We start from the raw sequence: 26743 nt of genomic DNA, 5'->3' as shown, positions 1-26743 counted from the left end.
TCTGTTTTATTTTTTTTTTTAATTAGTTTAAATGGACAGAAGTACCTGAATCTGATTCTCCTTTAATATTTGGTCACTTACATAGATAAATGACTACATAAGAGAACAAAGGAAAAAACAAGAAACCCACTTCATTTTTGTGTTTCTCTAAATCCACAGTATTACATTGTCAACAATGATCAATTATACTATTGTAAAATTAGTTTTTTTTCTGGGGGGGGGAGGAGGAAGGGAAACACTTCTGGTATTCAGGTACCAAAATGAATTTGTAAAAATAAAAGAATTCTTTAAACTGTGGATGTTCTATTCTGCCAAAGAAATCTTTCACCTATTTTAGTATTGTTTCTGTTAGTCTGAGAATCCTTGTTTCTTAAGAGAGGCAAGGAAGTATGCTGAGTACCTTTCCCCACTCCTCTAACATCTGGATACCTAGTGAACTTATTCTTTTCTGCTTGTGTTGAGGTAAAAGCTTCTTAACCTGTGGGTCAAATGTGTTGCTGGCCAGCCTATCTAGCCATGCTTTTCTGTCTGGCAGTGGAAATCAGTCTTGACGTTGCTGAGGCATTCCCTACGATTACCACCCCAGAGAAATCAGGTGCTGTTTCCTCATCATGAATTTAGTGTTAACAGTGCTGTCAAAAAAGAAGGAAAAAAATGTGACTGTTACGAAATGCACTGCATTTTCATGAAATAAATATCATGAGTTATGTATTTTATTGCTAGTTAGACCTATACTTATTCATCCTGAAGTTTATACTCATTATAAGTTACTTCTGTAGATAAATTCTACATGCAGTTTTGAAGCTCTGAACTATTCTGAAGTATGTGATTATAAATGTTGAATTCAACAAAATAGTATCTTTTTTTGTGTGTGTGAGATTACATATACACTTGTAGGCCCGCAATACATAGAGTTTTAGCTGCACACACCATACTTTCACATACTGTTCACAGCACCTTCCCAGTAACTATTTTAACTATTTTGAAGCTATATTATTACAGATGCTTACAACCAAATGCACTGCACAATTATTAAAATTTGTATGTATTTCCTGGGTTTTACTATGTTCAATGAATGACAAGAAAACAGAGAAGCTGTTTTCTCAAAGGTGTCAGAATCACACAAACTATTCTCCCTAGTCCATTGGGTATCCATCCTCTGAGTTTAAGAGGTAAGAAATTACATTAACAAAGTAAAGTGTTAAGTTGTGGCATGGCAACCTTCCAAGTAGTTATGATAAACCAGCATTGTTCACTGTTTGGGAAGTTAAACAGAATTATGCATTGTTCTAAAGCAGCTGGGGAGTGGTTCCCCAGGCTGTTTCTTACAACAGTATTTTAAGGAGGTATAATATGATCTAGTACTGCTTTTAATTAAATTAGCCCGAAAGGCAAAAGGCATGCACTTGCTAATTTTCAGAACCGCAGCTGAAAAGTAAACATTGTCAAGGTAAGGGCAAAGTGGCAGCTTTTGGGGAACAACGTTTTCATAATGGAGAAATCTTTTCATCTCAATATTTTTCGTTGTAAACTAGATAGAAAATACTTTTGAATTAAATACTTTCAATAACAGTTATTGTGACTGTATATGCACTTCAAAATCGTTGTTTTCTGTCTTCATTTCTTATTGTGGGCAATGAAAGGTAAAGACATTCATGCAAGGCCACCACATGGAATTGTTATTTATTTATGTTATTTATGCTATTTATTTATTTATTCTGAGAAACCATGGACTAAAAGCTTGAGCATGTTTCCAGCATTTTCATGTGTAAAGTGCAGTTTGAAGGGTGAATGTGGTGATTCATTTGGATTTTTTTGAGACCAAAATCTGGGGATCAACTTTCCAGAGGGTGGGAGAGCAGCACTTGCTGAGTCAGATCCTATCACGAATCTCAGATAAGGCATTTAGCCATAGCATATGAGGGGATGTCACTGGAATCTGTGTGAATTCTGAGTGTTTTAGTATGTACAAAATATATACATACCTTGCATGCATGCTGTTTAAGAAGTGACTTTGGGAAATGAAAGCATCTTTTGAAATAAACTGCATCACTTTTGTACCCATCTTTCAGATACATCAGGATGCAAAACTGTTGCTATAGAGACTTTTTAGTTGAAATGGAAAAATGGAAAAAAATGCAACATAAAAACTTAAAGGGCTGTTAAGCTCTTTTTAGATATCAAGAGCTCAGTCCATGGAATAGCCCAAAATGTGTGAGGAGGCCACTAACCTTCCTACATGTTGTGGAGCTTTCATCCTTTCTATCTATGTTTAGAGGACACCCTGTGGATCTGCCTTGTGGTAGTGAGATTTACCAATCTGATAAATGGTATTAGAGGGAAGAAAATACAAGTAATTCTCCAGAACTTCACTCATGCCTTTGGCTAGTGGTGAGATGATTGTTTTGTTGCAGATATTTTCAAACTTTTACCAGAAAAGGGGATAAATATCTTAAGTGTCTTTTGAAAAACAATGACCTCAGTATTGAATTTCCTGCGTCCTTAGTATCTGAATCCCCTTCTTAGCTAACATTCTTGGGAAGATGCATATGCTTGAACTGTTGATATTTTTTGCAAGTCTGCCTTTCCTTGCATACATACTACGACTAATCCAAAATCCTTCCAAGTTGATATGGAGGATGCCAGTAGCAGCTTTAGTGAGCCTTAGAGCAAGGCATGTGTGTGAATAGATTGTTTGCATATATTAGGTATGATTTTTCTCCTGAAAGTCTAGTGTTCACTGGTGAATACTAGTGGTGTGCTGTTAGTTTTTGTTTGTTTGTTTGTTTCCATTTTAAAGATATTCAGGAGACATTTTCCAATTTTGCATGAAAAGGAAGTTGATCCATTTCGTATTTAAATGCATGCTGTTTTTATGTATTAGGTAGCCTCTTGGGTATCCTTTGATTTTTACTTCCCTTCTCCCTCTTTTCCCAAGTTACTAAGAGGTGTACATCAATTTCTAACTTGATAATTACACCTTGAATTATTTCCACTCCTGCTTTTAGGTTCAGAAAGAATTAGTTTGATCAACATTGTGAAGTCATCTTCCATTCTTCTTCTCCTTTTTGCGTATTTCATTGTTGTAACTCCAAGGATTTGTGTTTTCCCCTCTGAAAGTTCTCTGATGTGATAAGAATCGCTTATGTATAGAGGAGAAAATTTTTGTCAAGGAGGGAGGAACAAAGTATTTCTAGACTTGTTCTCTAATTATATCTGTTGCAGTGAATCAGTTAGTTTTGATTTCTGTCTGCAGAACTACATATTTATGGATTGGCATACAAAACCATAAGGCTTATTTGTACAACACTTACGTTTTCCCTCAATAATAGGAATAGCATTATTATTGACTTGATGATTTTTACTTTCAGATACTTTTATTTCTCTTATTGTTTAGTTGCCATTCATTGGCTTCCTGTTGGTCCCTGATGTGAAAAAAAAAACAGAAGAGAAAATGATAATTGGAGAACAATTTGATATCCAAAGCTGCCCATTTTTACTTCCTTTAATAACTCATGGGGATGATGAGTTGAATATTTCATATTACAGTGTGAATAGTAGATAGTAATTTTCCCTCTATTTCTCTGTATCAGAGTATTGTGATGTACTGGTTTTGGCTGAGATAGAGCTCATCTGCTCTATAGTAGCTACTATGGTCCTGTGTTTTAGATTTGTGACCAAAACACTGTTGATACCACATTGGTGTTTTAGTTGTTGCAGAGCAGTGCTTACACAGAGACAAGGTCTTTTCTGCTTCTCATGCTGCCTTATCACAAGAAGGCTGAGGGTGCATGAGATCCTGGGAGAGGACACAGAACAGCTGGCCCCATTGAGCAAAGGGATGTTCCATACCTCATGATGTCGTGCTCCCCAATAAAATTGGGGGAAGATATGGAGGAAGGGAGATATTTGGATTTAGAACATTTGTCTTCCCAAGAAACCATGATGCATGATGAGCCCTGCCTTCTTGGAAGTGGCTGAACACCTGCCTGCCAATGGGAAGTAGTGAATGCCTTGTTTTGCTTTGCCTGTGTGCACAGCTTTTGCTTTATCTGTTTTTATCTCAACCCATGAATTTTCTCACTTTTTACTTGTCTGATTCTCCCATTCAATTGGCAGGGAGTGTGCAAGTGAATGTGTGGTGCTTTTCTGCCTGCTGGTGTTGACCCACAACATGTGGGCTGAGACACCATATTATAGTAAGGGATATTATAGGTGCCATCATTCTGGTATTAGCACTTGGAAAAAAGGGGAAGATCTGTAGGCAGTAATTGACCCACAGATGGTGATGATAACCTCATGCCTTTCAACCATGAGGAAGGCAGGCCTGATTGATGCACAGGTATGTTGGGAGGGTGTTAGTGGTGGAAGTGGCAGGGAATGTGTCAGAGCCATTGTTCAAGGAACAGGTCACTGACAAAGCAAATGCCTCTTATGTAGTAAGTGTCTTATTCAAGAAGAAGAACTGAAGCTGGGCTATGTAAAAGGGAAAAAAAAAAAGTTTAGATCACTGAAAGACTGAAGAGTTATCTCACAAAGAGGCTAAAAAGCTTGGTGTGCTTAGCCTAGCAGAACAGAATCTGAGAAGGATCTGGTTGCTCTTCATAATCACGAAGGAAAGTGCAAGCTGTAAAAGTGAAAAGACTATGTTGATAAAAGATGAAGTGGCATAATTTGGCCATGAATCACAGTTTAGACTGAAAATCAGGTTTCCATCTAGCACAGGACTGAGAGTGCTGGAAGACAAGGGCTGAATGTGCATGTGGGAAATTTCAGTAGATGTCATGAATGAGATTACATGACATGGCTGAATGCAGTGGAGGGGAGACTGGCCTTAGGAACTTGCATCATGTTTTCTAGTCCTGGGTCCTCTAGTTCTGTTTAAGATAAACTCCCTAACTGTAAATGCCCTCAAAAAAATCGTTGCATTCATTTTAGCTTTGGTTAAACTTTCCTCTGTCTCTTAATGTTATGAAGAGTATAAACAAGAAACTGTTTTAGGCAGGATCCTCTCTCCCCAAAACCATCAACAACTAATAATAATGAAACAGAATGTTGCACAGATCTGTTTAAATCAGTGTGTCTCTATACACTTATACCCCTCTGTTTTGTGTATGTTTATAAAATTATATCCATACTTAAATTATGAAGCATATAGGTGGTCCATGTTAAGTTGCTGTGGCTTTTATAATATTTGATGTGTCTTATTTTCTACTAAAATATCCATGTTTCCCACTTTAATTGCTTTCTTTCCCTTGTTCACTTGTGACTATAATCCTAATAAAATAATATTTTCATTTTCTCTGTTAAATAATTCTTTCTCTGCCTCTTGAATTATGTCTGCAAAACGCAAAGAGGCAAGTCTCTGATTCACTTTTAGAATTCAATATAAGGCTGTAAAGGTTTGCAGTAATGCAAACCCAGCACCAAAAAAAAAAAAAAAAAAAGCTATTAGGTAGTCCATTGCCTTAGGTGCCTGAAAAATAAACTGAAGCTATTTTTTTAGGTCTTTGTTGGCCTTGTTTCTTTCATGCATAAAGAGCTTACCACATTCATTCATGCTTTTGTCACCTTCAGACTTGTTATTGCAACCTTGTGGTTACATAAGACAACCACTGTAAAATTTCGTCTGAGGTTGAATGCATGTAAATATTTCAGATATGGAGCATATTAAACAGATATTTCAGGAGTTGCTCTGGCTTAGGAACTCTTTGCTTGCATTTACTCATTTGTTCCTTTTCATGGATATTTCTGCATGGTAGCTTTCTTTCTTAAAAATGACTGAAGGGATATGTTTGATATACCTCTAGTTTTCTTTGTGGGAAAAAACTGGAAATCTTCAAACCTTTCTTCTCTGTACTCTGAAAATTCCAAAGCCATTTTTTAGAAGCATCCCATGTTCTTCTCTCATTCTCTGCTGCCTCTTTCCTCATCCATCAAGGCACATAAAAGCCTTTAGAAGACTGTCAGCAATCTTAAAGCTTAAACCACACTCCCAAAGCATTCTGCAAACTAGCAGTAAGCTGTTGGACTTGCCAGATCACAGTAAACAGAGGTTGCTGAAGGAGTTGAAATAGGGAGGTTATGTCAGAATTAAACTAGCCTGTTGAGCAAGTGACAGCCCTACCAACAGAAGTCGCTGTTGCTTTTCTATAACCCAGTTACATAAACCCTTGTATTTCGGTGTGTGCTGTCGTGTAAGGCTGATGTGAAGTCACTGGACCATGATTCCTGTCAGGTCAAGGCACTTAAATTCTCTCAGTCTTGATTTTTTCCCATCTATAAACTACAGCTAATAACACACCCCAGAGTTTTCGAGTATCCATCAGGATAGCTGCAGGTGGTGTTTGCGTTAGCATAACACTGACTTCATTGTGCAGGAGGGGAACCTAAGACACACGAAGGTTAAATAACTCACAGGGGACAAAGGGGGGAGGAGGAGGTGGCTCAGGAGCTGACTTGAGAAGCATAAGTTTTGGAGGGCTAGAGGATGAGAGGGGAATGGAAGATCACACCAGCAATTCTCTGAAGATCCCCAAGTGGTACAAGGTGATGATGATGGTCTCTTGCCACTCTTCTGGTTTCCAGGTGCTAGCGATGATTTCTGTGTAATGAAACATATTCTATAGATAATAAACAGCATTGTAAGAATGCAACTGAATCTAAATGTTTTTGAAGACTGCTGGTTACGGATGTTGAGAAAATGTTATCTTTTCAGGCAGAAATCCACATTCCAGTATCTTTAGTTATGCTGCAGATATGGGTTCCAGTTCTTAGCTCCTTGTGGTGTCTAATCTTCACTTTCATGTTTCCTGAACTCCTGACTCCTACTTTCTGGAATAGGAGATTGTTTGTTCTGCAGACCTAGGCTGCCCTGCAAAATCTGATTTTTGTTTGTTTTTATGGAAGCAAAACTTCTGTTCTTGCATCATTTGTACTCACACTACTAATATAGTGTCATCTTGTACAATTCAATTTGTGGAGTAGAACATAACAGCATTGCTAAAAATTACAAGAAAATAATATGTGGAAGAGTGTGCACACACACAAAAAAAAAAGTGCCTTGAAAAATGAGGAAGAGGAAACAGGAAGAATTGAATCCTTATTAGACATTCACTTGGAGGAAAAAAAAAAAAAAAGCCCACATAGGAGCTACAACTTCAAGAGAAACTTAAGGTGGTTCTTTTACCTTCCCAAAAGACGAAGCCAATTAGCTACGACCCATAAATTTACAGGAAATGAGGCTCATTAATCTTGGTGTGTAGGAAACTACTTGTTTTTCAGGGATTAGGACAACAAGGACTAAGTGCTGGAAGAATTTAGGCTACTGCTTCTCTTGGCTGTGTTTAGAGCCTGCTTAAGGCAAATGAACCTGGGAATCACAATCCCAGCAGTTGCACGGTGAGACCAGAAGCTCAGCCTTCATGGAAAATATAGTCCTTACATATCCCACAGTCAGTTTTCTGAGACAGCTATCAGCTCTTTCACTGAAATCTTCATCCTCTCCTAAGAGAAGGAAAGGCCACTACATAAGGACATGAGAATTTTGTTTGGACAGCACTTAAATCATGTACTTAATGCCCAAATTAAATTATTTTGGTGATCAGTTTACAGTACACCTTTTGTCTGACAATTGGTTAAACGTTCACTTTGGGATGTCTCTAGCAGCTTAAAACTTAAGTATTGGTATATTCAGCTTGCATAACGCAAAATGTAGCAGAAACACTAATTTCCTAACAATCAAAAAATTTGTAAAGCTATGTTGGGCTGTATTTCTCATCTGCAGAATGTGGTGCTTTAAAGGAATATTACATTTAGATTATGTGTGTATTTTGATGGGAAAGTCTGGAAAATATTCCCGTGTCCCTAATAATACCCAGTTACAGTGCACTCTAATTACTCTGATGCAGTCTTACCTTACAATGTCTTCTTAATTGTTTTAAAATTGGTCTGCGTGATTTTGAAATGCTTACCAGTGAAGAGGGTTAGCACCCACCCTAGACCCTATTCCACTAAACTGCTTAAGTATGTGATGAAGTGCTTTTCTACATTGGGCTTTTTAATGATCAAAACACAAGTCTGCTTCCAGAGGCGAGTAAAATATAATGCTGTGGCAGTTGATGAAGCTTGTATCTACAGCTCTAAGATGAATATGATATTGTTTAATTCATACTTAAGTCTGAAAACATTTGGAACGATCGGTACATTAATGAAATGATAATTTCATGCAAAATGTCTGACCATTAGTTTTCCTGAAAGAGGCCACAGTATTGGCCACATATCTTTATAGGGCTCTTCAAGAATGAATTATTGGCAACTCTCTTTATGTTTGAATTACATTCCTCTGATCCCCAGTGAAAAACAAGCCTAAAAATGATTACAATAAGCCATCATTTTCCTTAGCAGGCTGCAGTGTAACATGTAGTGAAACGTCTAACGTGCAGATCCCCTTTTCAATCCACTTTACATACTGATTTCATTAGCAGGTGGAATAGGGCAACTATGCTAAATGAGTAAGGATTTATCCTTTCAGTCTCACTTCTCTATCTGATATTTTGCAACCTCAGTGCAACACTTTAACCTCATGATTCAACTGTAATGATGTTGTGCATTCCTCAGAGATACGTTTAATCTTTTTACTTAGATAAGTTCTTGGCTTAACATTGCAGTATCAGGCAAGTTGAACAGAAGGAGAATGTATTTAACCTAAATGGCATATCAAAAGGAGTGTCTCTTTGCCCTGATATTAACCAAAATGGTTAGTGCTATTAATCGCTTGTCTGAGAACTCTGCTGGCTAGCACAGATTTGAAATGTGCCCATGCAGAGCAATGCAAGCCTAATTCTGTTGCCTAATGAAGTCAGTGATATCATTTCAGCAAGAGGGGGCTTAGACCCATCAAGTACACTCACCTTTTTCTTCTGGAAACTTAGGGACTTTAACTGCACCCTGTATCAGTATTGCAGAAGGTAATGAAGCAATGTGGAGCAGACAGAGTCTAACACACCCAGACTTTAACTGCTTCTTTGGTCTTTATCAGTATGTGAACAAGTGGCATGATTTTTAGAAGCATCAAACACTTTCAGTTCCCCGCACAAGGCAACTTTGTATCACTGCTATTTTCTTGCTGTGAGATGGCTCTAAGGAGTATATGAATTAGACTAAAGGTCCTGATAGCCCAGCTGGATTCTGTCCCTAAAAACGGCCAGGAATTGAGTAGTGTATGAACAAAGCACTCACAGAATGATGCCTCCTGCAGAACAGCCTCGTGCTTGTTACCTATTATGATCCTACCCAGCCTCCACTTACACATCCAGGGAATGGGTATCAGTGAAGGTGGAACTGGCGTTATCCAGACTTCAGATTCTTTTACTTCTCATTTGGAGTGCTTCTACACACCAGGACGTTATTTTTTCATTTCATAAGCTTGATATTTCAGGGTCTGCACCTAAGTGCCCCATTAGAGCATGCATTGAGACCAAAGGGCTGAACGAACAATTCAAATGCATCTTCTGGTAATCAGAATTGAGAGAATGCTGGAAAATTACCCCTCCTCCCCCTGTGAACTGCTTTGAAAAAAAAAATAAAAAATGGCTGTTATTATTGGCTGAGTCTTATTTTCCTTAAAAGCAGATTTTGGAAGGAGATGCTGCTGTGCTTTTTGTACAAGCTTAAGCTAAATGTAATGATAATGAAAAAAAAAATCATTGGCATCAAAATGTTTTAGTAGTGAAAAGAATCAGGTTTAAAAGTAGGTATATTGTCAAGGGAGAGAAGTTACATGTTTAAGAATGTTTAATTGCAGATTAAACAGATAATATTAGTCATGCAGTGGAACAATAAAAGGCTGGGGGGTGCTGCTTCCTGGGGTGGAAAAAGTACAAGTTTAATAAAATATTAAGTATCATCAGGATTCTGTTATGATTGGAAGCCTTTGTTCCTTCTGAAGCCAGTTATGGTTTACTACTCCATAGGTTACCTGGATAAAGTGTTAGTCCCTTTTATTTAAAATAAATGTGGAAAAAAAAAAAAACTAGGTGAAAAGCAAGAGAAGTAAATAGGGCAAATGCCTGAATCTGTAGGCATATTTTGCTTGCCTGTGATTTCCATCAAGGGGATGTTCTTTGAGAAACTTTTTTGAAAAAATAATTACAGAAAGACAGAACATTGAGCAGAACTGTTGTAGTGAATGAGACTGCACAGAAACCAGATCAGTCACTGGATTGTCTTTGGTCTTCTAGTTCCATCTGCCATTCTTCTCCTCTTGCTTCCTCTGTTCTCATACCTATAGTATTGACCTTGCAGAAAAGTGCATGTAAAATATTGTCTGTAGGAATACTATGTGTTTGTGAAGAAGTTTGTGGAGGTTGGAGTGAGTTTAGAGAGATTCAAAAATAAATAAATAAATGGAAATCCTGCATTTTGCTTGGGAAAGCTCTGTGGTAGTAGTTTTCTGGGACCTCAGCTTTTCCAAGCCAGTGAACTTTTCAGGAGAGACAGAACTGAAAAACTATTTTTCTGACATATAACCTTTTGACATCCATCCTTCTCCCCGTGCATCCTTTAAATTTTCTCTATTTTTCTCTCCCTCCTCAATTCTTTCCCCTCTCTCTCTCTTTTTTTTTAATTTTTTTATTTTTTATTTTTCTCCTTCTTTTTCCCCTGCTATAAACTCTGTTCTTCATTAACTTCTCACTGTAGGACTAGAAAAATGGAAGCTTTATGTTTGTTTTCTCCTACGAGAAAACCTTCAGCAGAAATCAATATTATTCCTGCAGAGAGGAGCCCATAGCAATGTGGTGTTCTGGTGCTAACTGAACAGAGTGCAGCAAGGGAACCCACACAGCCCTGTGTGAGCAACCCTGCTCACCTGCTTGCATGACTGACTCAGATTGGGTCACCTGCAGAGACAAGGCAATAGGAATTAATTCTCAAAGTCTATATTAATTATCAGCCCTTCTTCAGCGTACAGCAGAGAAACAGAGCTTAATATTGACATTTATATTAATATATTTTTAAGGAATTGTTAACAGTTCCTTATAGCATTCTTAGGTCTAACATCAAAGGTGGGATGAATCTAGAGATGGTTTACTTAACCTATGTAGTTACTCTATAGTGAGACTGTGAAATATGTAAAACTGTTCAGTTTTCAGCTTTTCTATTTGGCAGTGTTTATTCACATTAATTTTACTTACTTTTTTGCTTACTTTTACTGACCATTGAAAGGTCCTGGCTGCTTTTTCTGAATACACATCACTGGACCAGGTGCTCAGCTAAGTACAAACCAGGACAGCCCTACTGGTATCAGTCAAGTACTGACAATTTATACCAGCCTGAGGGGCTGGCCTCTAATGATTCAAGGAGGATATGAAAGCTAGCATATATCAAAAAAATGGAGAGCAAGTAATTTAAAAACTAAAGATACTTTAACCAAATCCTGGAACTTTGCCTAAAATAATAATTTCCGTCCTGTGTTTGAACTTCTACATTCATCAGTTACTTTGCCTTACTCAGAAGTTTACTTACATTCATTGCTGTGAGAATCCCTCCTAAAATACACACTATAACTGACATAGATCACAATCACATCAAAGTGGGTTAGACTTCAGAGAGGATAGACAAGAGGATAATTTGCACTTACACAGTTTCTTTCATCCAAAGAGTTCAAAAAACTTGTATTCATTAGCTCTAAACGCCACTCGTTACAGACAGGTAAGCATAAGTACCAAGCCCTCTTCAGACACACAAAAAATAAAAGGTAAAACAAAACGGAGATGGTAAAATGCAATATCAGAATGACAGGAGGCACCCCTGTTGCCCAGACAATTAACTTTCATGAGCCATTATGTTCTCTATTGTGTCACAGCCCAAACTTTTGCCCTGCAAGTCCAAGGTCTTACTCCTGGCATGTGGCTGTCTATTTAGGCTGTCCCACAATGAATGCTATGGGAAAACCATTTCACCCACAAGCTGAGGCTTGGTTTTGTGGTAGGTTATTTGTCAAAGTGTCTCTGCACCATTCTGAGCATGGGGCAGTCAAATACCAAGCAGACAAGAGCAGGTACCAAATAGTTATAAACGGTGGTCTTTGGCAGGAACATAAACACTACAGCATTACATTAGATCATTACCAAAGCCCTAATGTGCAATCTTTGGACCAAAGTCTGACCTCCCCAGACTTTGGGGATAGATTTGTTGTATGTAGCTGGGCTAGAACAGCCTGCATGCCAGGCAAGCTTTTGGGACTGAAAAAGCAGGAGAAACAGCTCAATCCACTATTTCAGTAGGTATAGGATCATGTCTGTGCTGAGCAACAGATTAACTCACAAACTGAAAGTAGGTGCCTGACCTAAGAGAAGGGAGGTTTTATGCTAATTAGTAGCACTCAGGGCAATGGACCAGAGGGCTCCCTGGGCCTTTCAGAGTAGGGGTAGGTGAGTGAAAACAGTCAGAGAAAGCATTAAAAGCTGAATCTTTGGAGCAGTTACTATAAAGAAGCTCAGCAAGATATTTCTTACCTAAACTCCAAAATAAGAAGGGCTAAAAGGACTAGGAGGAGGTTACTGGGCCTTTCACCTCAAGGTCAGTGATTGCATCTGGCTTCAAGATAAACACTAAATACACCATTACCTCTAACAAACACTGGTAGACCTTTGTTAAATAAGCTATCTTGAGTAGGTGTTAACTTTCTGGTAAATAAACATCTCCTTAAACCCTGTTTAATGCTATTAACCCGAACAGATCATCTGGGCAGAAAAGGAAATCTGTGAAATCTATGAATCTGTTTCTCACCTTCTGGAAACCAATGCTGAACACGGGGACTGAGTGGTGGTCCAATAATACAGAGGGACATTACCCCATTACTGCAAATATCCAAACGCCAAGGAAGACCTGGATTTCCAGTGTACCTTACCTTAATATGGAAATATGGAATTATTTTCAAAAAGCTTGTATAACACAGAAAAGAGTGGATTGATCTCCTCACTGTGTGACACTTTTTTAGGACCTCTTTAAAAAAGGGTAGTTGACAATCAGAAAATGGGATGACCCACCAGGAGCTGTTTGCAGAAACTGTTCTATCTCAGGCTTTCTTGAATATCTTTCATTATAAAATACTCGGATTTGCAGGTAGAAATCTTCTGTATCCAAATTTTCCATATGGGAAATTTCTTGAGAGATTAAGTTTTGCTTATTCAACAAGGACTTGTTTATTTTTTCAGTTAAATTCACAATATCAAAGCATAATGAAGTTTTGAAAAATATAATATATTTGCCCTGGCAAGATCTGCAGATCAGAACAAAAATAAAATGTGAAGTCATTTCTGTTTCTGTGCAAACTGGTATAAATAGGGAGTGATCACACTTTTATGTCAGTGCAGTTTCACCAGCATAGAATCAAGCAGAGTTGAAATTAGGTCCAAAAAAATACAATTGTGTATTCTCATGCTGGCTTACATTCAAATTGACATGAAAGTCTTTCTTTTATATTTGAACTGACAATACCAGGAATGAAAACAGAATCAGCACTACAGTCTGTACCCACTTTCACTATCTATACAGTATTTGTACAATCTGGTTAGTTGGTATGTATTTGCAGAGTTGAACTTGGCCAGATTTTATGATGGTGTAAATCTGTGCATCTCTCTGCTGTGTCTCCAGCTGAGCTGAGCTTGGCCCATGAAGTTTAGATTAGCCAAATTAAGATACCTAAACTGTTTTCTAAAATGGGCTAAAATCCATTGAGAACTAAGGGGAGGAAGGGAGGAAAAGTTAAAAATAAATAAATAAATAAATAAATTAAAAAATATATATATATATGTGTGTGTGTGTGTGTAAGTATATATATATATATATACACAGATAACTGGAAACCTTATGTAGCTTAAAGAGTGTTGTTCACTGTTTTATATGTAAATCTATGTACTTGCAAAACTTCAGGAAAACTAAAAAAACTAAATGCACTCTCTCTACTTTTCGTAATTCAGTTTCAAAATACTGTCATGACTTTTCCTCAGTGTAAATGCCTTTCTCCACTGAAGCTGAATGTTTTGTATTAAACAATATTCAAATTAGATGCAAGAGTTGAAATAATATTCTAAGGTAATGGTTATTTTATCCACATTTTATCTCCTAGTTATAAATTTTATACATTAGATTATACAACTCCCAATAGATCTTGGTATAAGAGACCTCAATAAATCTCAAACCATTCAATACAGAGGAAATTTATTTGTTATTTGTGTCATGTTTTATTAGTGCCCTGCAGTTCAATCCTGACACTGGAGAGATCGTTGCCTTTGCCAACAAGTAAGGAAAAAAATCTTTACAGCTTTAATTTATGGTAACAATATATTTATTATTTTTATACTGTGCATCTTAATTCTCAGATTCAGGTATTCTAGCATATTTGTCTCAACATACCTCTCCAAATTCTGTGACATAGTTATATTTTATGCCACTGATATAGGCTGCATAAATCAACAGCGTTTAAGTTGAGCATGCATGGAGAAAATGGTATGTAAAAAGAAATTTTATTTTCCCACGTTGGATGTAAAAGCCACACAGTAACGAGACGGATGGATAAATAGATAGAAATTCCCTTTACTTTTCAATCTCTGGGTACCGCATCTGTGTGGTACATTGTGCCAAACGTTACTACTTTTTCTGCCGCTGTTGTGTCTCAAAATTGCTTTGTAATTCATGAGCTATGCAGTCATCTCTAGCTCTTGGAATAAAAAAGGTAGATTCAGTCTCTTGATATATATAATGGATATAAGAGTATTCATTTTCTTTTTCTCACTCTATAATGGATGAATGGAAGAGAAATCTGGCTTCCAGCTTGTGAAAAAGGCAATATTTCACCATTATGATATAAACAGAAGACTACAGAGCAGGGTTGTGAGGACATAGCCACGAAATACATTTCCCAGTTTGAAGAGGGGTGCAGGGGAAAGAACTAAATAGTACTTACAGCCTTTTTAACCATTAGGATGGCGATTATATAATTTGTTTCAACCACGGGAATGCAATTAAATACAGGTCAGTAAGTAGTCTTGTTTTTCATCCTCGTTCCTCCTTCCAGTCTCATGGTCCTAAGGCTAATTCCACCATTTAGCGAGCCCGTATACCCAGCTGCAGAGGGCTCCTGCACAGGAAATCTATCCCCATTGCAGCCAGGCTGCGTGCCAGTTTTGTGAAATATTCCCAAAAGGAACTGCCACCATTGTAATGAGACTTTCAAGTTCCTTGTGAGTTGTATGAACTGATGGTTCTTTCTCTTCTCACTGCTCCCCATAAAGGCAAACCATGGTCTGAATGCACGATTAGCAGTCACAATGTAGGTCAAAGCCCACCTGTAGCTATGGCTTTCTCCATGTCCTTGGCCAAACCCCCATACCTTGTGGTAAAGTGGAGATGATAATCCCAAACCTGGCTTTTAGGAGCTCCACTTTCCTGATGGAGAGGAAATCCTGATGGATGCCCCACGTTGTTACCAGGCTAACTGTAGGTCTCATGATCAGTGTTGGTGGGTTTCATCATGTCAAACTTACTGTAAAAGTTATGGTCAGCTGCAAAACTTTCTTCAAGAATAGCTTTCCATTTTGACTAAGTTACAGGTAGTGCAATTATGCTAAAATGTTATTGCTAATAGGAATGTTTGAAGATGTTTTTACAAATGAGAAACTTGAAGCTTTACTTCACAATGACTGTTCAGTCTTGAGATGTGCTTTGAAATTTTATATTGAAAATAACTATTATCAAGTTGACATTGGATTGGAAAGTTTTCAAAGGAAAATACTGACTTTCTGTCCTTATATAAAAAGGAAAAAAATATAATCAGATCCCAGGTAGAAAATCTTGTTCTCAAAAACTCCTCAGTTATCCTTTCTTCCCCCCGTAATGGTTTCGTCAGTGTCTCTTAGGTCTTTATATTTCCGTCATGTGGTGTTTGTTTCACTGCAAAGGTGTCTAAAAAAGAAAACAGGATAACAAAACATGTTAGGAGTGTAACGCCAAATGGCATGTGACGTTGTTTTTGGTGCAACACTATCTGTCCGTGGGAGAGAACCAGACAGCCAGAAGTTATTTTTGAAGCTCTGCATATCCGGTCAGATGCTGAGAGGTGCTGAGCACACCTCAAGCCCTTGAGACCACCACTGAGGGCACTGTGCCCTGCACCGCAGCATCTGAGGGCCTGGGCCCGTGCTCAGGTTTGTCCAAAGATAAATTCTGTTCACATCTCCTTAGTGCAGTGTAGGCGAAACTTAATCTTTTCATCTCATTCCATCAGCAACACTGAAAATAACCTAAAACAAAGCCTGAGATCTGACACAGGAAAATAGTCAGATTGGACTGGCTGCTCCTTTCAGTTACTCTGCCTGAATCATAAAAATACCAAGTGACAGGAGATTTATCTGCTCTGAATACTTCTCCCCTTGCAGTTCAAATAGCAGCTTTTTGGCTTTGTTATTTTTTTCTATTCATATGTGATTATTTTCTCTGTTTCCTTTTATTGTTTGTGTTTTAGGTAGAACTCCGAAAAACTTGTTTCAGTTTATGTTTATAGCTTTGTTTTTCTTTTATCCTCCAAGCTTCATGTGTTGTTTAAGGTCAAATACCAAAAAAAAAAAAACATCATAGCAAGTCTGTTAAACTCATCACTCCATTTCCAAGGGTGCTGTTTGACCTCAGAGAGCCTCCTTTGTACCCGTATCAACAAGCTTTGTTATCAAAACAGTACCACCAACCTCCATCCTGAAAAATTGCTGACAGCCCAGGGACAGGCAAGAATTTTGTCCTGATACTTGCTGTAAATTCAGCAGGGCCCACAAACATTTTTTTGTACTTTTTTTTTCCCCACTCCTCTTTCCTGCAATGCTGTTGAGAGCTGGAATGAGTCCCTCAGTAGTAGGAGCCCAGGAGAAGGGGAAGGGACATGCTGTTTTGCAGAGTGAGGGTTACTGCTTTCTGCCAGGCTTCTCTGTCTCACCTGTGGTGTGGTTCCCACCCTCCTTGTATAGCTTGATGTTCTCTATGCAGTGCTCCTTGTGCTGTGCTGACCTTGTGTTTTTTTTTTTTTTGTTTTGTTTTTTTTTTATGGAACATCCTGAGCATGGTTTATTTGTTCCTTGTTTGAATTGTTTGTTTCAGCCATTTTCCCTCTTCTCTGATTCCTTTTCAGATAGTTTAAAGGACTCCCTATTTTTCAAGGCCTTATTTCAAAGAGACAGTCCTGTTCATAACTACTTGTGCATGCACATAAAACCCACAAAGCCAGGTGAGCATGTGCCTATTTACTGTATCAGGGTCTTTATCTCAAGTTGTCCTTAGTTTTCCTTTTTTTTTTTTTCCTTCACATTTATTGCTCATTATGTGAACAGTCTTGTTAAGGGGAAAACTTGTTACAGTGTCTAGAATTGGGCTAACAGATGTTTACATTGCTCTTTTGGTCTATTAATGTAGAACCTTATACATCAAGTAGTGATGGGACTTGAGAGCTTGCCGTTTCCAGATGAGGTACTTTTATTTGTGTGATATGTGGAAGGATCTGGTCAGAAATCCAAACTATTTGCTGTGCTCTTAGTGAGACACAGACAAATTACTGAATGCAGGGATAATGGAACATTTTAATTCTTGGTTCAGTAGTTCAAATCCATCCAGTTTGTCAATTGCAAAAACTCATTACTGTCTGATGGCTGCTTAGGACTTACTTGAAATTAGTGGGGGCGAATGTGGGAGTGATGGAGGGGCTTTACAAGGGGGGAGGTAAAAGCAGGAGATCATCTTCTGTCACATGCAGCAGCTTCCCCTATGACCAAGAGTGCCATCCTTGCTAGCAACCCCAGCTCAGGAAGCAAAAATACAGAGGCTGAATAGGCCAAGCTCCTCTCTGCTGCAAAGGTGGGCTGTCACAGCAGTGCCCTGGCACCCCAATGAGGCCCCCAGAACCAGCAGCAGCTGGTTGGATGCTGGTGGGCTTCAGACCGCATTGCTGTAAATGTGCCACACTTTTAAACACATTTTAGAACATCCTTTGATGCTTTATCTGTCTCATCAGAACAATTAGCTCCTGGATGCTCTCTGCACAACAAAGGAAATTAATTAGAAAGAGTCAGATGCTGTGATATGAAGTGATGTTTAGGAGGACTGCGGTGTTTCAGGTGGGTTTTGATGTTGCAGCAGCTGAGCTGGAGACTGTTGTCCTGAGTGGCTGTGTATAGCTGGACATAAAGATTTTTCTGAAAGGGAGAAAGTCACCTTATAAAAGCTCTGGATTTCCACCCTGCTAAACGTTGTTTCCTGTGAGCTAAAACATAAAAGGTATGTGTAAGGGGGAAGCAGCCACTCTGAGACATTGTTATGAATACCACAGTGCACAAAGAACAAGGAATACATCATACCTTTGTGTTTGCAGTTCCTAGATACACCCTGGCTAAAAATCAAAGTGGAGTAGCTCTGCTCTTGCTTCCCCCATCGTATTTCTAAATGGATTTTCCCTGTAAGGCACTGAGATGCTAAACTTTGATCACAATCAGCTGACTCTGAAACCGACGGATATCAAGAGCCATTTCTTTTCTGTGATGTACGCAATCTACTGACACGAAAAGAATGTATTTAATATGATTGAGAGAAACAGAAGTTTGATCCCAAGAATTTGAAGTCAGGGCTCCTGTTTGTAAAACTTGAGGTACAACACTTTTTTTTCATGTGCCTGACAGGTGATCAGAGAATTTCTTTCCCCTATTCAATTGTTTTCAGTTTTGTTTCTAGTGTTTTTGTTTGTTTGCTTGTATCCCCAAGAGCAGTACAGGCTTCCTCAATCTCTGAACTGCACTATTGCCAAAGAGGCCAAAACTTGGTTGTTCCTTAACCTTCTTGTAATACCAACCAGAGATGGTATTGCTAGGTTTTGCAAATCTGTCTGTAGAAGTTCACAAGAATGTGTAAATGTAGGAATTTGACTCAACAGGGACCCTCATGGAGTACAGACACTGTCCTGTGACACGAGAAGTAGGTTATCATGCCTGGAAGAAAGATTTGGAATAAAGAATTTTGCTGGCTGTCTCTACAGCTGCATATTGCAGGCAGACTGAAGAGGTGGATAGGTTCTGGTCCTCTGTGAGGCTTCCCCATCACTTTGGTTGGCTGAGAATTGCTTCTTTTTCACTTGCAGGATTGGAGTCCTCTCACATCTCCAGCTACCAGTTGCTGACCACTTTGTGAAATTTGTATATTGCAGGGAGCAAGCCCATATCCTAAAATCTTTGCCATTCCCTTTTGGTGAACTGATCTGACCTAAAATCTTAATCCTGGAGTGTGTGGGAACAAGCCAATCTGTATCCTGCTCTTACATGTAGGACAACTGATGAAATAAGACCGTCAGGGGAGCTGTGGATGACAGTGGCATTGCTTAGAGAACGTGTACTCCGGCACTGCACGCTGTTGGACAAATACAGGAGCCTGCCTGGCAGCAGACAACAAGAGCATAGATTCACCGTGAACAGTTTGTGCCAGGAAATGGGAGGCAGATGACAAAATATGATGTCATTCCAAAAAAAAAAAAAAAAACACGTCACGAGTGCAGAAAGCTCTTATGTAGCAAAAGTAGCTCCTCTAAGCATTATCAATAACTTCAAAGGGAAGGCATCCAAATATAATAAAGGCAGGCAGCTAATGCTCATAATATGATTTTTAAAAGTTTTCTCAAGTACCAAAGGAGCCCTTTTAATGCATAACCAAATTACCTGTTGAATGGATGTGTGCTGCAAACTAATTTTCTCCCATGGGAGTCTGAATATGTTAGAAATACTATACTCCAATGGCATTTGCATCTGGAACATAAATGTTCTGTTATTGAGCAGCAGGAAAAAAAGCCAAATAGTAAAACTTGGGAAGTGAAGATAAAGGGGGGAAATACGTGAAGGGCTGAAAGATTTATCAACTTGTGTGTTGCACCATTCTCTCTCAGAAGCATAGGCAAAAAAGAAATGAAGGGAAAAAGAGCTGTGAACCATGATGAAGATGATTAAAGAGGATACAGAGCAGCTGTCAAAGCAAATATCAGGCAGCATTAATAACTTTATATCACATCAGAAGATAGTCTCATGCCTTCCCAAGAAAACAAGGGATTTTGCTGCTGCATGGGGTAAATAGAACAAATCCTCAGGTGCATACACTAGTCTTTGTTGGTCAGAGATACTCCAGTGTCAATTCAGAGCAGAACAAGAGATTTTAATGGGGTTAATGTAGCTACATGCTGCCATATTTTTATTTTTATTTTAAAAAAAAAAGGTTCCAAGCCTTCAAAAATCTAGAGGGAATAACCCTCATCAGTGGGGAATTTGCAACTTCAGAGGAAGCAAAAAATGCATTTTCTTATTGCCCTTTCTTCTGTATAGAGGAAAGGAATTTTCCTGTATACAGGAGAAAAAAAAAAAAAAAAGGAACAAACATTTCTGCAAAGAGCTCATTTTTTAGTCAAACCATTGACATTTTGCCTTCCCTAAAAGCATAGAGAACTTTCATCTCATGCAAATTTGTGAAAAAAAATATGCTTTGGGCCACACTGTGGAATTTTGCCTATTTTGCCTTGAACCTAAGCAAATATCTCTTCTTGGAGCCACAGAGGAAGCTTGTCAGAGATCTGGCTGGACAGCTGGATCTCCTTTGCTAGTGTTTAAGTGAAAATTTCTTTTGATCAGATTTACTATGTCCAAATGATCTCTGCATATGGGTTAAGAAAACATTCACAATCAGACATGAGAAAGTGAGTAAAATCATTGACTTACAGGGATTGAACAAATTGTCTTAAGCATTTTAGTGTCAGCGTGGTGTAATGAGCTTATAAATTGCCATGAAAGACATTTCTGTGAGTTCTTATGTTCTACATCTACAGCTAGTAACCAACAGAACCATATGCTACTTCGAGGTGTGTCGGATTATTTATCATACACAGCTTGAGTTTCTTATAGGTTGTAAAGTCTCTCAGGAAGGTATGTTTTGGTATTGCAAGTGGCATGAAAGTATAATCCTTCAAGTTTCTGCAGCACCATTAGAAAGAGCTTCAGTGGGTCTGAATAGCTCCCCTGCATGTTAAAAAATAAGCTACCTGAAAGAGAGCTATTATAGTCTGTAGTGACAACTGTTCCTAATCCCTTTCTGTGGAAGGGAAACATCTGATTCAGATCTATCTAGAATTATTCCTGGTTTGTCCCCATTGGAGATGAAGAAGCGTATCTGTTCACTTATTTAAATGTCCCCCTGTTTTTACCTGTCCCTTTCTTCCTCACCCCTTCTAAAACAAGGTGAACAAAGTGACTGCCAGAAACTAATGTTAACTAGAATTTCTGTATGGGCGTTTTTATGAGTTTCAATAAAGCTGGAAAAAGTAGAGTTCTGTCATTTTCTTCTGGAAAACTTAATCTACTTTCTTACTCTCCAATCCCAATTATGTCTTTAAGATCATAGCTGTTCTGTTCTTGCCTCTGCCTCTTGTGTAAAATCTGTTTAAGGGCTATGCATTTATTTCACATGGAAAGCAATTTTTTTAGTTTTTCAATGCAGATGTAAAGACAAAAGAATTCATGCTTGTGGAGAAGTCCAATATATTATTACTTCACTCTGGGATATGCTATTTCTGCATTGTTTTAATAGAAGATGGCACTTTTTTTTTTTTTTTTCCCTCCTTTTCCCTATTCTTTTTCTTCCTTAAACTTTGATCTCTTCACTGTGTGAATTGTGTTTAAATTTGTGGGAATGCCCACTAAAACCAGTTAAATTTGATTTATTGGCTGGTACCAAATGAGCATATATAGCTAGTTCTGGCCTTGTAGGAAGAAATTTTTACCGTTTCTCGGCATGCATCTGCTTAGAGGAATTCACCCTCTTCTATATCTGTGTATAATGATTACTTAGATATAATAAGGATGGTGAAAGGGGTGGATGTTCTTCATTAGAACAAAAGGCTGGTAATAGCAGAGAAAAATGACTATCTGAGATAAAAGCCTGGCAACATGAAAGATCAGATGGGTTACTCATACGTAATTACTCTCTTGAATCCATATGGTCATGGTGTATTATATTATTCCCACTCAGCATGCTAGTGGCATTTTGTTGGTGTCTCCTGTTATTAGCCATATCTACTTCATTCAGCCAAAGACTCAATACTTGACTTGTAGAATTAATTTTTTTAGTGTCCTAAATAAATTACTCAACATTATTAGTCTCATTCTGCCCAGTCTCTCACTACCTGCCATGGGAATAGGGAATAAAGGAGCCCAGAGGAGTTTTTGTAAGTGACACAGAATTTTCACTTGATGGGAGAGCCTGGGACACTGCAAATGAGATCTGGGAGTCTATCATAATGTCTCCAAGTGGGAGTTACACTACTTTGGCCCCAAGGGACTTTCAGAAACGTTATGCTAACAGTTCATTTTCAGAAGTGTTTTAGCAGTTCAGTTGTGTTAACTCTTGTGTTCTTTAGGCTTCCAAGAACTTATATCACATTTGGAAATGGGACTTTGCATACTGAATCTTTTAGGCAACAGCAGTTTGTGTCCATAAATGAGCTGAAGTTTCTTTGCCTGTCTGGAATCAGACAATTAGCAATTGCTGCCTTGTTTAAAGTATGTGTTGGGGGAAAGGGAGGGAAAATTGAAACTTTCACACAAAATTGATTTACATGTATTTTTCATAATTTAAAGTATTTTCATACCTTCTTTTTAATATTTTATTTAAGTAATTCATTATATTATTTTTGAGGGGTCTTGACATTTTTTCATGCCAGTCTGTCTTTGCCTGACAGGAAGGCTCCCCAGACTCTACATGTGAGATCCTACAGTATAGTCAACTCATAAGGCTTCCAGTATGATTTAAAAGGTCTTTGAAGAAAACCAGAAGAGCTTCAGAAACACTTCAGTAATTTGCAGGCTCGTATGAGCAGATGTGAGCCACTTAGCTTATAAAATAGAAAATAAAATAGAAATTCTCAGCCAATGCGTATTTTTCTCAAAATAGCTTTTTATTGGCATTATCAATAAACTGTGCAGGCTGTCTAGTCACATCACTTCCTTTTATTTATCCATCAAGAAAATATGTTACATGGACATGAGAGCTCTGAAGGGACAATACATATGTACATGTCCAGTGCATATTTCTCAGAGTCTACATGCCCACTTCTGCTCATTGCCTCACAGAAAGTTTCCAGAATCTATTGGTTAAAAGTTTTTGATTGACATTTGTTTGAAGATCAGCTACATGAGGGTGGTCTTTGTTTTATAATGTAGTCTCATTATTTTCAGTAATTTAAATACTGGAAAAGGAAAATTTCTCAAGGCAGGGCTAAAGCTTTCTAAACTTTTATTACCACAGACAGAAAATACTTTTCATTCTTTTTTTCTAAAAACACTCCTCTGGGTGGAATCCCTGCTCCCTATCAAGCAAGTGTGATAGTTAACCATGGTCTTGAGATCTTGTGAGAAAATACCTGTCTAAGAATCTTCATTCTTTAAGATTAAGAAATCCTACTGTGCTTGGCATTCTTTCACCATTCTTTCACCCAAGGCTGCTGTACTCCTGTGTGTATTTTGTGCTTTATGCAGGTGCCATAAAATAAGACACAGCTGAGAATATTCACTTGGGAGCTTGGCCAAAGACTTCAGCCCCAGTCAGAGCAGGCAGGTGCTCACTCAGAACAAAAAATGTGGAGGAAAGATCTTATGTCCTAACAAAAAGAAGAAACAAATGCAAATTCCTTAATTGTTATTCAGACTGGAGGGAGGGAAGAGTGTTATTCACACTGTCAGATAGCTTTAGAATAATTAACACAAAAAATTTGGGGATCAGAAAAAGAAAAAATGCATATAGTTCTCTTGTTTTGGAAGAGATTACTCCTGAATGTGCTGCTAATCTGACTAATACAGTTACATTACATTTTGGGGGCAAAGGAGATTATGTGGGAGGAATTAAAGAGATTTGATATGGATACCATATTTGGTAGAACTTCTAATGAGATTACTAAAAAAAAATAAAAAATAAAAAAAATCTGCTTCGTGCATAGGCTTGACTAAGTCCAGAGACTCTAATGAGATCATGTATTCTGTCTCCAGTAGGGTAAATGGTGCCAATTCAGAACTGTGGGAATAAAATTCATTGGACTCTGATTAACTCAAGCATTGTAGCAGTACCCAAATTGGCACTTACAATTTCATGTCTCTTGGAGGTCATAAGGAAATGCTGTGGAAATAGAAGAGGGAGTCAGTTCTGTACCAGTGGTGATACATATTTATTTTCCACCAAACTGAATTTCATGGATGAAGTTTTATTTTCCTATTTCTTAAAAGGGAGATTTTATGCAAGGTTTTTTTGTTTGATTGTTTGTTTTTGTTTTGTTTTTAATGAATTTGGAGTTGAATCGATGGTCTATCCCTTCTGTTCATATGATTTCAGATGCCTAAAGCCACAGGATATGAGGTGGGTTATTAGATATGCCTTTCCAGAGAGGAAATGGTAAGACAAAAATGGCCTGCCTGAAGTTACAGTTTATAGATTAGAAAAAGGCACAAACAATTAAAAGACAGAAACAGTTAGGGCAAATTACTTGCAATCAAGCTGCAGCTAAATGAGCTTCTTGATGAGGAAACCAAATTTATGTTGTTTAGAACCACAAAGAAATGTTCCTAAAACAAACAAAAAAAAAGTTGAAGGTGAGCAAAGTGTTAACACAATCGGATACAGATGTGCTGATAAGAGAAGTTATGGTTGCAATTAAAGTTCTGGTCTTGGATAATAAAAAATAATAATAGTAACTACAGAGATCTTTCCTGTCAAATTCAGTGAGACAAAACCTTAGCAGGTGTAATGGTATGGTTATATTCAGGTCTTTTCCCCTCTGTTTCCACATATGGCTAGCAACCTCAATAATTAGTTTTGACTCAAACCAAGCAAAATTTGGCAGTTCAAGTCAAAATATACATTCCCAAAAAATCATTTATGTAAAGAAAAAATTGAGTGCTAGGGGTGGAGGTGAATACGTGTAACACTAGAATTAAACATTTTGTTCTCTTTTTTTTTTTTTTTTTTATAAAAATGTGAATTACCTTTTTGGCAGTTCTTTGAAAAGATCTTTGAAAAGTTATGTATATTCAGTGATGAAGACAGAAAGTCATACAAAGCCCTGAAGATGTGTGAAGGTTTCAGTGTGAAACATCACATTTTTCTCTTTGTTACTCTATATACATTTTGCATTCAATGTAGTATTTCATCAATTTCACTGAATGCTAGTCATTGTCTACCTATATTTATCTGAAAGAAATGACTTTAAAGACTTCATAATTATGAAAAGGCATCAAGCAAAGCTATCCTTCTCCATTCTTACTGCATTCGAATGGTAGGCATAACACAGTAGAAAAAAGCAAGGTATAATGGGGCTTCCTATTGTCAGTCAGAAAGTGCAAGTATATGTAGAGAGAGATAATATTCTGCTGACATTTTCCCTTATCTTGATTCCTTTTCTCATTTCATGCAAAAAGTGTTGCAGGACCTGTGGAAATAGGCACGTAGAGAAAGAGAGTGAAAACCTTTCAGTCCTGAGCTAGAAGTGCTGGCATTCATAAGTAAGGAGTTGTGACAGAAGTTTGAAAGTGAGTGGCCTTGTCAAGTTTAGAACAGTAAATAAGAAGCCCAGATACCTAAGTTCCATAATCTCGTGGAGCATTAAAGCACTGATGATATTGTATATATTATTTTCTGCTCAGTTGTAAACAGTGTTAATCATTTGGCAAACTTATACAATGTTGAAATGAAGAGATCATAATATATTGTGCCAGTTAGCAGAAAATACAGCTACTTGAGAAGGGAATGCATCTCACCTCAGTCTCTAAAAGCAAATTAAGAATATGCTTTTCCATTGGTTTGGCATAGAGCATCTGTTTGTTTAGGTTTTTTAAGCCTAGAATTTTGAAAATTAAAGACTTATTTTGTAGATATACAGCCTTTATTTTGTTGTTGAAAGAAGAATAGTTTTTGGGAATTCCCAATGAATAGGCTTTCTCTGTTGCTAATGGATCTTCACAGAATCACAGAATGATTGAAGTTGGCAGGGTCCTCTGGAAGTTATCTAGTCCAATACACTGCCCAAGCAGGGACACCTAGAACAGGTTGCCCAGGCCCATGTCCAGGTTGCTGTTGAAGATTTCCAAGAAGGATAACTCCACAACTTCTCTGGAAACCTGTTCCAGTGCTCCATCAACTGTAGAGTGAAGAAGTACTTCCTGACGTTTAGACAGAACCCCTTGTGTTCCAACTTGTTCCCATTGCTTCTTGTCCTGGCACTGGGCACCACTGAAAATTGATGAGCTCTGTCCTCTTTAAACCTCTTCAGGTATTTATGCACATTGATGAGATCCCCCCTGAGCATCCTATTCTCCAGGCTAAACAGTCATGACTCTCTCAGTCTCTCTTCATAAGAGTGGTGCTTCAGTCCCTTGATCATCTTCATACCCTTCCACTGGACTCTTTCCAGTGTGTCCATGTCTCTTTTGTAATGGGGGACCCAGAAATGGTCACGGTACTCCAGGTGCAGCCTCAACAACACTGAGTAGAGGGGAAGGATCACCTCTCTTGACTTGTTGGTGATACTTTGCCTTATGCAATGAAAATACCATTAATCTTCATAGCAGCAATGGCACATTGCTGATTTGTGTTCAACTTGGTGTCTACCAGGACTTCAATGTCCTTTCTTGCA

The 26743-nt window shown here is 38.0% G+C and overlaps 1 long non-coding RNA gene across 10 annotated transcripts in view; it reads left to right on the top strand.

The window, feature by feature from the left end:
• LOC137862521 (uncharacterized) overlaps window positions 1-26743 on the top strand; it is a 248696-nt gene that overhangs the window by 100871 nt on the left and 121082 nt on the right. For 3 of the 10 annotated variants that reach the window (XR_011100367.1, XR_011100359.1, XR_011100362.1), the window contains exon 3: window positions 17187-17278. The exons of 2 other annotated variants lie outside the window; for them this stretch is intronic. This is a non-coding gene — a long non-coding RNA (uncharacterized lncRNA). Of the gene's footprint in view, window positions 1-14256; window positions 14308-17182; window positions 17279-26743 lie in introns of all 10 variants that reach the window. 5 more of the 10 variants (XR_011100369.1, XR_011100370.1, XR_011100372.1 and 2 more) reach the window with 2 other exon arrangements.

This window comes from Anas acuta, chromosome 1, assembly GCF_963932015.1.
Source record: "Anas acuta chromosome 1, bAnaAcu1.1, whole genome shotgun sequence".
Taxonomy (NCBI): Eukaryota; Metazoa; Chordata; class Aves; order Anseriformes; family Anatidae; genus Anas; species Anas acuta.
This window is presented reverse-complemented; position numbering and strand designations above follow the sequence as displayed.